Source organism: Castor canadensis, chromosome 12 (assembly GCF_047511655.1).
Source record: "Castor canadensis chromosome 12, mCasCan1.hap1v2, whole genome shotgun sequence".
Lineage (NCBI taxonomy): Eukaryota > Metazoa > Chordata > Mammalia > Rodentia > Castoridae > Castor > Castor canadensis.
The window spans coordinates 56616496-56631378 of record NC_133397.1 but is presented as its reverse complement, the minus strand read 5'-3'; the positions used below and the strand labels follow the sequence as shown (position 1 = coordinate 56631378).

Here is a 14883-nt window from a genome sequence, read left to right as displayed (position 1 = left end):
CATGAACTTCAATTCCTTCTTGTTCTCTTCTGCTTAACCTTTCCAGTGTGTTTGCTTCTTAAGGGAGAAAAATTACTCTAATTACAAAAAACGGATGTGTGCGTGTGTGCCCACGTGCAAGAATAGATAGGTAACCATTGATCTTTGGATGGACATAGAGTTCTCAGGCTCTCATCCCTGTTTCTGAAAACAAATGCCTCCTTGGATACTCAGACGAAAATGGTTTTAACCCATCCCTTTTATTAATACTGAGTCTAAAAGATGCTGTCTTGGCAACAGTTTACAGGGGTGATACGTCTTTTAGGGGGTAGCTTAGAGCTTTAAAAAAATAAGTAGAGGGGAGCTGAAGGAGGTGGTCTGGTGTTAACTATTCTGTCATGTTGGATATTTTTCATTGTTTTGCTTCCCCTCCACCTCCCCCCCTCCAATCCAAGGCTGCATAACTTAATGCAGGAAAGCCTCATTCTCCTCCTCAGCAATTATATATATATGTATTTACAGATCGCAATTTGCTTATTCTGATTCCAAGGTGGGAGAAAGGGTAACAGATTTGGTAGCAACATTTAATTATAGTTTTCACATGATCTGAAGGTTCACTCTGCATAATTGGGAGGCTGTGTCCGCCTGTCTGACCTTCTCTCTGTCTTCACTCACTAAATTTAAACAGTGGCTGGCTAGCAAAGGCACATATCTTGTTTATTTGGGTATATAAAACATTCCCATGTGTGTTGACAGTCTATTCAGTGTCTCCTCATATTTTTAAAAGATACTTTTTGAGTCCTACTTGTTAGGGACAGATGCTATAGTTAGTTTATAGCAGTACTATTTATGCTTTCATGGTCTGTCTGTCCAGAATGACTGGGTCAGGACCTTTAACACAACTGCCCACAAATTTGCCTAAGATCTAGCATTGGTGTAGCAGCCTAGTCTGTGGTGGCAAATCCTGTCATCACTGGGGTTATCAAGCTGGAAAAATAGGTCACCTTTGTTCCTCTTCCTTTTTCTTATAAAGCCCATAATAGTGACTTGCTTTCCTGAAGGGGTGTGACCCTTAAACTCATGGCAAATCCATTCCATTACTGATAGCAGCATGTAATTTGGAAGGGAGTTTGATGTGTTTCTATTTGTTTTATACATTAAGGGGTGTGCTTTTTTTAGAATGGCCAATTTGGAGATAGGACCACCTCTATAAATTTCATTAATTTTGCATTCTATAAATGAAAGCCACCTGTTATGCTGTAACATGCTAATTATGGTAGAGGACAATAATGAGGAAGAACATATTTGAAATATGTGGGGGTTTCGCTGAGCATTTTCCTGCCCACATCTGTAGTGCTTATTTTTATATACATATGTGTATACATGCATAGAGAGTACATGTTTAATAATAGCATTGGGTGATATTAAAAAATACTTCACATTCAAAGTGAGGACCCTGTGCTATTCCTTCTTGTTAGCATTTCCTCAAAGTTATGGAAGGAAAGCTACTTTAAAAATGTTAACTTGAACTCAAGCTCATACTTTGCTGTCTTAGAGTGAATTGGTTATCCCATAGCTTTGATGAATGCCACACTCAACTTACAGTTCACTTTGTCGAAAGTTATCAGAAAAATAGTGATTTAATTCTGTTTTGTCTTGAAGGCAGACTACCTCCCTTTCTCTGAGTTCACTGAAGCATTAAGTTGTGTTATACCGTTTTTTTTTTTCCTTCTTGAGGCCTACAGAAAATGACTATAAGCAGAGATATAAAAACCCTTCTTTGAAAATACTTGTTTTCCTGTGATCCATGTCATTGGGAATAGCTCAGGTCCTGGGCAAGTTCCCCAGAGCAGCATGGATTTCTTGTGGCTCTGCACACTGGGTTTACTGATCTCCACTCCTGGGCTGTGGCTGCCACTTCTTGAGGCCCCTTTGCTGTCAAGCACTGTGAGCCACCAGTATGGGATGACCACATGGATTTTAGAGCGCTTCTTTCTTTTGAGGGAAGGAGACTACAGAGCCATGGCCAACACCAAAGGTCTCATATCATTTGCCTTGGAAGCAATCGATGGCTATCAAGTGAGCCACTGCCCGTGTTCTTAGCCATGTGTAAGGTAGTGTCAAATTAAGAAGGGGTCAAGAGCCAGGCCCGCCCTGTCCTTACTTCACTTCCTGCTCTTGAGGGCATTCAGTGTTATTGGTGATAGATTCATCCCGGGGTTTTCTTTTATTCATAAATTTACTGGACTCTGTAATCCAGAGCCACTAGTTGCCACATATATAAGCAGCTTTGAGCTCTTCCCTTTTGATCCTTCAGCGCCTGACTCTTCTTAGATAGAAATCAAGAAAGAACTGTCCTGCTCCAAACCCTACGTGTTTTGGTGTGCATGTTTTCTGAGCCAAGTAGAGATATAACCTTAGACAAAAGGATTTTTGTTTTGTTTTGACTCTCTTTCTTGGGGGAAGTGACAGAGAGAATGTCCAAGATAATTTAGTAGAATTGACAATTCTTAGCATTTGCTGGATGGAAGACCCCCTTCCTCTTTTAGCATCTATTAAAATTACATTGACTCAAAGCTATGAATTCAGTAACCATTTCATAAAAACAGGCTTTTTTAACCTGACTGGATCACCATCATTTAAAAATACTTACTTGCATTTTGAGAGGCCTATTTCTGCAGTCCATAGTCTGTTTTTGTCACACAGGAGGCCTGACCTGTCCATTGCCTCCATTCTGCTGTCCCATTTGTCTTCCCCTCATCTGGGGTTTCTGGTCATTCTTCCTACACAGTAGGGGGAGTTAATAACACTTGTGGGTAAGTCTTTGAAATAGCAACCTTCCTGCATAGCCCAGACAGCCAGAAGCAAGCAAAGCTCAGGCTTTTTAGAGCATAAGCCCCACTTTTTTCTTTTCTTTTTCCTGTAGTTTTTTTTTTTCCTCCAGTGGTGGGGATTGAACCCAGGACCTCATGCATGCCTAGTGAACACTCTCTACCACTGAGCTACTCGTATCAAACCAGTGTGGATTTTCCTTTGAGCCTTGAGTTCTTTCAGGTGTGTGTGAACAAGCTGACAGCTGGTTGTGCTGACTGCACAGATTGTTTCTCAGGGTGGATGTGAGGCCCTTACGGAAACCATGACGTTCCCTCTTGGGTCCTCAATCACTACTTCTTGATGACTAATGACCATCACTTCAGACCCAGGCTGGCACTTCAGCCCTCTTCAGAAGAGCTTTGGGTTTAGGGTGAGAGCATGACCTCCTGTGCTGGCGGCTCAGGGGGTAAGCTGTATGGCTGTCAGGGAACTGAGTGTGCAAGGAACCAGGGCAAAGATGCTGTCTCTTTTCAAATCTCAGCTAAGAGATGACTTCGTTTTCAGTGTTAATTCGTGCGATTGTCCTAGCTGGATTAGGATTTGGTGGCGGCAGTGGGGAGGGAGTTCTTCCAAACCCATGTTCCTTGTCCCCATCCATCCAGCAGAGTTGCTGGGCTGCTGCTGTTGCCTGGCCCCCCGGGACCCCCCCTTTTTTTTGACAGGGCCTCTTTAATTCCATGTGTGCCGCTGGAGAAGGGTAAGGAGCAAACTTAGTGTCTGTGGGTGACCATATATGTTCATCACAGCCCCAGAGTACTGCAGTGTGCAGATCTGGCAAGAACTTGTTCTGAAGAAAAATAAAACAGCCCCCCCCACCACCACCACCTTTTTTTCTTTGTGTAATATTAAAAATACCTTTCACCTCCATGTACAAAAAATGGGAGCATTATTAACCCTTGTGATTGTTTTAATCTTTTTAACGAGATTAAATAGAAGGAAAAAGGGACTAATAACACATGTTCTGGGGGATTCTGTTGATTGTGTCATTACTGTCTAAGAGTTTAGAGGAATTTGTTAGCACCAACAATTACGATTTTTATTTGTTTTAATGCTCTTCAGTTCTTCTTTGAAATGGCTTTGTAAGAAAAGCCTCTTCTATCTCAGTGATACCAATACCAAAGCAAATGTTCATGCTTTTCATAGATGTGATTTGTTTTGAACCCCCAGGAACCAAAACAAAGGCAGCATTGACGCTGCCATTTGGGGCACCAGAGCTTCCCTCTGTAGTTCCCTTGAGATGGGCTTGCAGATTGGCTTCTTGTTCCCATAGCAGAGAAGACATTTCTTGAATAGTTGTGATATATGTCATTTGCACAATGGAAGTGTTACTTTCCTTTTGTACATATGCTACTTTTAGAATTAGGGGGAAGTTAACTTTTTGCAGTCGTGGTAATGTTTACCTCTTAAGGGCTATAGAAATCTTCCTTAGCAAAGTCCCAAATTTCTGAACTCAGGGTCCACTAGTATACTTAACTCACCCCCTCTTCCATTTCTCAGGTTGTCTTTTTTTTTTTAATTGTGATAAGAACACAACATACAATTTTATCCTTTAGCTGTTTTTAAGTGTATGGCACAGAAGTGATGGCTGCATATACCTTGTCCTGCAATAGAGCTGTAGAATTTTTCATCTTGCAAAAACTGAAACCCTGTACCCTTTAAGTTCCAACCCCCTCCAGCCCCTGGTAACCACCATTCTACTTTCCACTTCTGTGACTCAAGTGGGATGAATAGTGCAGTATTTGTCTTTTTGTGACTTGACTTATTTCACTCAGCACAATGTTATTAAGGTCCATCCCATATTGTAGCATATGACAGGATTTCCTTCTTTATTAAGGCAGTTGGACTTCCTGATGCAAGGATGCTCTGCCCAGGAAAGCCCAAATTCAGCAAAGTAGATGCCAAAGGTACCAATTATCTGCAATGATCTTGAAATAAAATGCCTTCTAGTGTTGCCACAAGCTCGTGGGCTTTGGGAGTTGTAGATAACTGTAGTGTTTCCTGGAGGTTCTCTTTTTAGGAGGCAGGGTCTCACCATGTAGTCCAGGCTGGCTTCAAACTTGGGTTCCTCCTGCTTCAGCTCCAGAGTGCTGTGGTTAACAGGCATGAGTCACCACACCCAGCTTAGTGGAAGGTTTTTTGAATCAAATGCCTCAAACTAGAGGGCCTCCTTAAGATCATGTGTTAAACTGAGTAAGCTGGGTAGTTAGCCTGTTCAGTCTCTTTACCTCCCAGTTCCCTTAGGGCAGGAAATTCATTTAAGATAAGTACATGTACCTAGTGTGCCACTGTCCATCAAATCCTGTCCCTCTGTAGTCAGCTAGTTAGGATCCCACTATGAAGCTGACACTTGGCCTAATTTCTCTACACCAGTCCTTATGACCCTTAAACAGAAACTTAATTAGGAAATTATAAACCACAGCATTTATAAACCATTGATAAATTCTCATTGAAACATGTTATTTTGAGTTTGGGAATGTGGGTTCTTTTCGTTGGTTTGCTTGCCTGTGTAGACGTAAAGGTTTCTCAAACTTATCAGCCAATCATCAGGCTCTCTTTAGAACCATTTGCAACCCAGTGATGCCAAATTCTAGGAACTCCCAAAATGAAGCCTAAGTCAGGAGTTTAAGAATTCTTCCTTGCTTAGCTTTTCTCCTCCACCCCAGACGGAGGCAGGAAAGTTCTTGGCCAAAACCTAGAGAGAGCTGAGTAGAACTAGGAGTTGTCACTGGCTCCTAGTGGGGGAGGCGTCATTAAGGACATAGCCCACAGGTAGTCGAAACGTTTGGGAGCATAACTGCATTTCAGGGATTTTAAGAATTGAGTAGGCTTTTGTAGACTGGATTGGGAGCCCCACAGCTCACCATTTTGTTTTGTTTTTTTTTTTCTCTATGGGGAAAATGCATTCTAATTTCCTATAGTTGGTTTGCAGGAGAATGTTCAGAGTAGACCTCATTTGTTATGTTGAAGCATTCTGGACCTAACTTGCAGCTCAAAGAGCACAGAGTTGCTTTATCTCAGGCCGCTAGAAATGTCTCTTCCACTTTAGGTTAAGCAGTTGCTTCAGTGCTTTCCTAACATTTCCTTCTCTTCACTGGAGAACTGTTCTCAAGTCTACTGAAAAGGCACACAGGATGCCCGTTTTGGGGGAAAGAGGTGGTTCCCTCTCCCCCTTCTACTTGGCCTGTCCGTAGGTAGTCTTGACCTTTTCCTCCATGTGACTGAAAAGGATCTCACATTTGTGGATGCGGAAGTCCAGCCTAGGTAACTAGGTTGCGCCATTTTTTTTTTTTCAACAAAGGATCTAATTAAAGTTGCCAAAACAATCTTCATAATTTTCTTACTGCTTCCCCCCAACCTCCATCCTTATTTCTGGGGATTGAACCAACAGCTTGGAGCATGTCAAGCAAGCACACTACCACTGAGCTACATCCCAGCCCCATTTTGTTGCTTTTTCAAAATACATCAATAAGCTAGTTTCACTCCTGGCAACTTTGGATTGCATAATGACACTTGCACTGAGAGAAGGATGTGTGTGCTCATGGTGGTTACAGGTCTTGTGGTTTCCAGTTGTTTTGTGTTCAAAAGATGTTTCAGTTGCACTTGACTGCTGAAAGTTTTCTTGTCTGCTTTTGTGGGATATTTCAGTAACATGTGTTTGCTAAGCCCTCTGGCACAGCTGAAAGACTGTAAAGACATTGAAAAAAAAATAATGAAGTTGAAAAAGAACCTCAAAAGTCCTTTGGCCCCTACGCCTCATTTTACATAGGAGGAAGCTAAGTCGGTGTATCACTCCGTTGTGAGAAGACACGTGACACGTTAGGTCTCCTGACTTATGGCACTAATTATATACATTCCAAAAGGAAATGCCTCTTGTTTCTTCCCTGTCCCACTCTCCAGTTCTGTCACTTTTTTTTTTTTTTTTTGTCATGTAGCTATGATCTTAGTGATACCTCTTCACTTCTCCTTATAACTCGTTCACAGTTGGTTGCCTAGCCAGTAAAGCTCAGGAGACCAATGGGATCAACTTCTCTTTGGTCCTCCAGAGTCCCTTGAACAGATACAGGCACTTTGCCCCCAGCACAAACCCTTGTTTTAAGAAGTGTAGGCAGGAGTGATTACAAAGACTGGATCTCCCCTTGGTCTTAGCCCGAATGCAAGTGAACCAGAACAAGTCCCCTTTCCAGGCTAGATTTTAGTTTTTCCATCTGAATGGGGGTGTAGAGGAGATGGTTGCTACAGGTTCTTTGTAGTTTGAAAGGTATAAGTAGCTTGTTTGAAGCTCTTCACTCTCAGTAATTGCAGACCTAAACCACCTTCAGGTTATTGTTAAAAGAGTACAGATGCCTTTAGCAGGCTCTATTTGTTTCTTTTTCCTTTTCTAAGACAAGATCTCCCTATAGTCGGATGTGATCCTCCTTCCTCAGCCTTTACGGTGTATGCCACCATGCTTGAGGTTTTCTTGCAGTTCTGGGGATTGAACCCAAGGCCTTGTGTATGCTAGGCAAGTGCTTTACCACAGAGCTATATCTCCAGCCCCCCTTTTTGTTTGTTTCTTGTATGCTTAGCTTTCCATCTCTAATAAGGGAGGTGACAGAATCCTAGGGCAGAAGGAAGTAAGTGAATTAGTAATTTGTGTCACCTCAAAGGACACCCGTTGGACCCTTGGGGAATATATCAACAGGGAGGCTCTTAAAAGTCCTGCCAGCCTGTCACTAGCATGATGGGCTGAGTGTCCTTCCTGTGCACAATTATCATCTCCTCTTGTATAGAACAGGTCTTGTGAAGGAAGGAATGTCTTATAAAAGATTTTGTAGGCTTAGAATTTGGTGATTTCCTGACTTTTTTTTTTTTTTTTTTTTTGCGGTATTGAGGTTTAAACTCAGGGCCTTCACCTTGAGCCATTCCGCCAGCTCTTTTTTGTGAAGGGTTTGTTTCGAGATAGGGTCTTAGGATCTATTTTCCCCGGCTGGCGGCGATTCTCCTGATCTCTGCCTGTTGAATAGCTAGGATTACAGGCTTGAGCCACCAGCGCCCTGCTTTCCTGACCTTTTGACCATCCTTTACTGGGGAAGGAAGGGGGTTGGGTGGTAGGCAAAACCAAAACAAAACAAAAATCGTGTGTGTATTATTTATATATATATGAAGTAACCAGACTTTTTGAGGACCTGTTACCAGCATTTTGTAGGCTTAGATTTCAAACTAAATTGCCAATGTCAGTGTGTTTCTCACTAAACATTTCAGTGTGTAGATTATGAAGTACGTGCTTTCCTTTGTTTTTGCCAATAAGGAGGAAGAAAGCAAAAATATTCTGAAAAAGTCAGAGGTTCAAGGGCTGCAATTTAAAGCCCTGAATTAGAGATTATTAGCTTTAAACAACTCCCTTTGCCATTTGTGTTTTGAAGTACCAATTTTTCTACTACTTGTACACTTTAATGTGGTGAGAGTTAATTTTGTTCAGTGATCTAACATTTCCACTAACTGGCCTTTGGGATTGAAATGTGGATTGTAAATCCATTTGTTGAAAGAGTGTGTAAAACGGAGCAAAAGTCAAAAGAAAATTACTGCTTTTGGGGTAAAAAGTGGTAGAAGAAAGGGTTCTTCAGGAGTGGTTGTTTGTTTTAAGTTGGCAATCCTTTGATCTTGATTAATTATGAACTCCACTGAACTCCCGGTTCAGTAGAGCAGACAGACAATAAAAACAGAATCATAAATCGAGGTCCAGACTTTGGCCACTCACCTCCCAGGGCTCTCTTGTCCCCACTTTTTGCCATGTAATCACCTTGAAATTCAGCCCTTTCGGAGAGACTTAAGTCTGTAAGATGTGGATGCATTCTTTTCTTGATTTGAATAAAATCCTGTTCATTTTTAAAAAGTCCTTTACTCATGTCAAAGTTGTGCATGTCTTAATGGTCTTTGACAAAAACTCAGAAGTTAATGAACAACCAATTAGGATAAAATTTTCCCATGATTTCCTAAAATGTCTTAACTGGCCTTAAAATGTCTACGTTAACATTTAGAGAAGTGTCTGACTCTAATAGATTCGACACGACAACAAAACACACCCCCTCGCATGTCTGTTTTCATCTTATTAGTTCACTGACTATCTACAGTAGACAGCACATTACAGGTCAAAGCAGGGCTGGAAGCAGACAGGAGGACATGGCTGGTGGGTTTGGTCTTGTCTGGGATGGGGGATTTGCCTTAAAAAGAATCTTAGTTCTCCCATCATGTGCCTGTGTAGTCGTCACCTGGAACAGTGCAGAGAATTACTTGATACAAAGTTTAAGAAATCCTTCCTTTAAAAAATTGTTTCTGACTTTCTTAAATTCCAAAACAGTATAATTGTTTCATTCTTAAATTGTATTAAGCTTTTAAATCTATGGATTTGTTGTTCTTGTCATTGGAACATACTATCAGTTTAACTTCCTGGTTCCAGCGCTTTCAAACTTGAAAATAATTTCACATGCATTTCAAAGCCAACAATTGAGGGAACTGACCCACTGAGCTGTAGACACTTGGCTGGCTGTCACAGAACACAGGGGTCCTCCATGACTGTCCAGGAAACCCACCTGGGATTTAAAAAGTCGAGGCCCAGGGTCTCTAGTTCCTAGGGACCCCAGGTGAGAAAGTTAGAATTTCAGCTGTCAGTAAGGATTAGAGCTAAGTCTTCAAATTTCAAGCAGAAGTGGCTGGTCTCCTTCCCCAGTGGTGTGTACAACACAATCAAGAAACAACCAAACTCTGGCTCTCTTCTTCGCTCATCCTGAACCCTCAGCCCAGCGTTCCCCCTGGCTGGCTGCTGCACTCCACCTCAAGGGACTGTGCTCAGGGAGAGTGGCCAGAGAGCCTTTTTTTTTTTTTTTTTTTTTTTTTTTAAAACCTGGCTTTCGGTTCTGAAGCTAAGGACCTCAGCAAACATTTTGCTCATGTTTAAAACAGTGCTTCAATCAATTGTCCAGGCTGTGGGTGTCAAGGACCTCTAATTGTCTGCTGGTATTTCCCCAATAATTTCCTCCAAGGCCTCTTAAGCTGCTGTAAAGCTTACATGTTTAACTTGCAGCCCTGGTCTTTGTTCCTTTGTGTCTTTGCTTCATTTCCGTTTCTTGGCCATCATGGGTCACAGAATACACCAGCAAAGAAAGAGAGACCATACTGGGGAACTGCACACTGCCTGGTCCCTTTGCCTTGGGACAGCCCAGCAGAGGGTTCATTGCACTCCCAAGGAAGCCTGTAGGGCCAAGAATGTGCCAGAATGTGTAGTGATCTGCAGCTCTGGCTTCTGTGGCGTGAAGGTGTAAGGTAGCAGTTGGAGACTGAAAATATGTATGTTTACAATGCATTGTGATTTAAAGGGCAGTTTTATAGAAGCACACGGCATGCTAAATCTGTAGTGTATGTTCAACAAGATGGAAGCATTCAGTTTTGAATCAGGATCACTGATACAAAAATAGGAGTTTACTTTTTTAAAAGTGCATTTTTGTACTAAAATTTCAGTAGGAAAATAAAAGCAGTAAAGGCCCATGCCTACTAAACTTTGACTTGCTAGGATTATTTCTAAAGAATGATTATTAAATTTAGTAGTATTCCTATTTTAAATACCAGTTGTATTGCCAGTGTCTTTCATAATAGTAGAGAACATGGCCCTGTACGGTGTGCAATAGACAGTGGTATGTGCTGAGTAGGTTTATTTATGTGCCTCCGTGTAGCTAGGTAGCATCAGCAACAAGCTCTGGTTTATCGGAGGCATGCATGAGGGTGGACATGTCCCTTACCTCCTGCTCCAAGGGCAGGATTTGGACGCAGGGCACTTAGTGACTCTGTGGGACAGCAGAATTTCTGGCTTGTGGTGCAAGACTATAATGAAGATTCCTAAAATATTTTCTGTGGTTTGAATTCACAGATTCTGGATCCAGCTCTGAGAGAGGGAAGCAAACCTATCCATACCCCAGAGGGATCTGGGGCTCCCACAATATAAGCAGGGTGCCTGTGGCTCTTGGCCTAATTGGTTATTGCATGAAAGTGAGGTCTCCACTCGCCAGAAGGCAAAGACCCTGCACACACACCTTTTTAGGTTCCATTCCTGAAAACTTACTTCATAGCATTAGAAAAATACCAAAATTGATAATGAAGATGAAAGGTATTGAAGCTGTGTTGTAACCCCTGGGGTTTTAATGCCTGCACAGGCAAGTTTAGCGGAGCATCTCAGAAAAGCAAGTTGAGTGGATCTGGCCACTCAACTGATCCACACTGTTGAGTGGATCTGGCCACTCGCTTCGCACGGTAGCACCGTGAGTTCAGACTACAGTGTGAAGCTGTGACCTGTTCAACTAACAAGTGCATGGATCGTGTTAGTGGCAGTAGCAGATGTTGGGGTAAGGCAGTTTCAAAGGTGACCTTGAAAGGTATTTTGTGGTTGATTTCTCTGATCTTAACTGTCTGTGGGGAAGCCTTCTTCTTGGGTGATTTCAGCCCACTGTTCAGCCTTCCTAACTGATATTGTGCACATGGATTCTCTTTATAAAGCAAACATTTAACCTTCACAAAGTGTCTTCTGCTTCACAATACCTGCCCTGTGGTGTTTGAGACAAGCTCGTGCCATCCCAACCTTGCCCACTGCCAATAAGTGAATGTTAGTTTCTGAGATAGAGTTTTGCTGTGTAGCCCAGGCTGACCTCAAACTCCAGGACCCCTAGGACACCTATCTCAGATTCCTGATAGACATACTCACCATGCTGGGCTCTTAGTGTACTTAACACTGTTTTTTTTGTAATGACCTAACCATTCACATTTTGGTAACTGATATAGAGGCCTTTTTTCCCCGTGACATTAAGCATGTGGGACAAGTGTTCTACCTTCGGTAGCCTGTACACAATGTAAAAAGCACATTACTGCCATGCAGAAAGCCACATTACCCAGCAATTTCAAAATCTGTCAATTTCCTTCTTTTTTGGCAAGGTCTTGCCCAGGGTGGCCTTGAACTCATAATCCTCCTGCCTCAGCCTCTTAATGCTGGGATTACAGGTTGTATTATTATTCTCAACAGTTGGAATCTGTAAATTTCTAAAGCCAGGGCAATTCACTTTTTAAAAATACTTAAGTAATTGACACTTAAATGAACACCCACCAAACCACTACCTGACCTAATAGACTATTACTAGTACCTTTGGTTTCTCAATATATTTAATTCTTCCAAAATATTTTGTTCATTCATTTGACAGAGATCACTAGGTATGTATGTATGTATGTAGCTCATATCCACGTGTATTTCTCATACACGTTTAATTTGTGTCTTTATAAGTCTAGGCACGAGGAAGATGGGGCATGGGTATGTGATTAAAATAAAGTGAGTGTGCCTGGCTTCCCGGAGAAGCTGATGTTATATTTGGCTCAGCTGGCGTCTGGGAGTTGGTCTGGAGAGGCTGGGATCTCAGCTAATCCCTCTCAAGGTCTGGCGAAGTGGGGAAGAGTGGAGTAGAAGCTGGGAGGAAGTGAATCTAATGTTTAGCGTAATGGGGAGATAAAGGAACCATGTAATCAGATAAGGGCTGGTGATGAAGTGGGGCCTGGAGAATTTCTGGGGCTTATAAAAGTTTCAGTCTCCATCCTGAAAGAATCTCAGGAAGGGGGGGCTGGAGCAAAGGGCCAGTTCACAGATGGCAGACGGAGTTCTTTCCTCTGCAGGTGTGCTTGCCATGCGTCATTCAGCTTGGTCTTTATGGAACCGACTTCTGTTGACAAGTAGGGGACCCATCTCAAATGTTCTCCCACTGTGAAGGGCCTGGCAACTTCCCTGCCCCTGTGCTGTAGCAGCTGAAAAGGCCAGGATGACTGTAAACCCATTCCCCAGTGGCTGGGGGACTGGGGTTTCAAGGACCCATCTTAGCAATCAAAGCTAGCCTGTCAGCAAAAATAATGATGGCTGCACCTTATCAAACTTCTCTGGGTTCAGCACTTGAATTTCATCACTACTTTTAACCAGCAGGGTAGGTGCTGTCTTCATTTTACAAAGAAAGACTGAAGGTCAAAAAGAGATTTCCTCCATTAAGTGAGTTGTGGGACCCTGCTGGCCTGCCTGGCCCTGAAGTCTTACAGGACACTCAGCTGCCTGGTCCCTGATTCCTGCAGCTACTCTGTTTACTTCTGCAACGTGGCCTGCTTTGCATCTTGAGAAAACTTGCTGCAGAAAGGCTGAAATCTAAAACTTTCATTTGTGGGGCTAGTCTAGTTCTGAAATTGTTCTTTCTTTGCCTTCCTATCCTGCTATAGGATGTTACTTGCCTCTTTTGCAAAGGGTGGTCATAGGATGGATAAGTCCATGTGTTGAGAACGTAAAACTTTTTCCTTAAATCACATTTAAATGGAAGAGCCCAGTCCACCAATTTTACTCTTGATGCAGCTAAAGAACACAGTATGGTTTTGACGGCGGTAGTGGAACACCGTTGGTAATGACACTGGTTGTTGGGGGTTGTATAGCTCAAGTTCAGACCCAGGCTCCATTCAGTTAGTGTTCATGTCACAACCTGAGCTTCACCAGGTCCTCGCCAGTGCACTGTGCAGCAGTTGTCAAATTCAGAAACTTCGTAAATGTTATTTTTGACAAGGGTAGCAGATTTCAGAAATGGTTCAAGGCATACCAGCAGTATTTTTCTTGTGCAAATTTAAGCTACACTGCCATTTCCCTACCTGATCCATTCTCCTAAGCAAACCGCTGTGCCTCTTTTAAACAGATATTGCTTAATCCATTCCAGAAACTGGGAAGGAGGTCTTCCTCTTTTGGTGGTAGAGTTCATTGTCATTTTTGGTCTGGGCAGATTGAAGTGCCTGAGTAACATCAGCATGGCACAGATAGGAAGCCATTGGCAAGTGGCCATGCAGCTGGATTATCCCAAGTGCTTCTCAGCTTTTAGTGCAGCTCCATCCCCCTGCATTGTTTTAAATAGCTGGAGGCTGTTGGGGTTGTTGTGGGAGGGGATGGAAGTGGCTTCTTCCCACCCCACCAAAGCCCTTCTACCTCCCATCCCATCACAGAGAAAGAAGTCTGCCTTTGGGAAAGCACTTGCTAGGTAGAAGGATTTAAGGCAGGAAGGCAGAAGCCACTGAGCACAAACAAAGGCCAAAGGTGACAGCCTTGTAATCTGGAAGCAGAGGGGTGGGGTATGTTTTTGATTTTTAGGAAAAAATCAAAGATTTATTGGGTCCTCATTGAAAAAGGATAGAGCGGCAGGCAGCAATGCAAAGGAGTGTAGCGCTGGGGTATGAGTTTTTAGTCTCAAATGCGTACTTTTTGGAAGTATGTTTGTGGCACTAACACAACCTCTTTTTCTCTTCTGCTTAATTCTCTCAGCTGAAGGGAGAACAGCCCACAAGTGGAACAGCAAAAAAGTAAAAGTATGACTATACAAGAGGTGTGGAGTTTCAGTTCTTCACCTGGGCCAGTTCCCTCAGAGGTGAACTTGTAACATGCTGGTCACAAATCCTGAGGACCCTAGTGTTTCTGAAATTCATAGGGTACAGGGGAGAGAAATGTGGGTATTCTCCAGAATTGCTTATATAGAACTAATCTAAACAAATGTTACATCACATGTTGGTTTTGGGGGAGGGGTTGGGGGCGGCGCTGGGGTTTGAACTTAGGGCCCCACACTTGCTAGGCAGGTACTCTACCACTCTGCCAGCCTGTTTTTTGTTTTTGTTTTTGTTTTTTTGTTTTGTTTTTGTTTTTGTGATGGGTATTTTCAAGATAGGGCCTCCAGAACTATTTGTTAGGGGCTGACTTCAAACCATGATTCTCCTGATCTCTGCCTACGGAGTAGCTAGGATTATAGGCATGAGCCACCTGCACCGCCGATATCAGGTGTTCTAAATCTCCAGCATGTTGACTCCTGAGGTGAATGAATTAGTGACAGGTGAGCATGTGTGACTTGTGACTTTTCTTCCAGTCTACTTGCTGGGGAAAAGGGAATCTTGTGGCTCATAAGCAAATGAGGATAGAATACTTTATTTTTACAGGGATTCTGTTAGTTTGTATGAATA

General features: G+C 42.6%; 1 protein-coding gene across 2 annotated transcripts in view; it reads left to right on the top strand.

Moving 5' to 3' along the window:
- Spred2 (sprouty related EVH1 domain containing 2) overlaps nucleotides 1–14883 on the top strand; it is a 114145-nt gene that overhangs the window by 63367 nt on the left and 35895 nt on the right. The window lies entirely within an intron of this gene.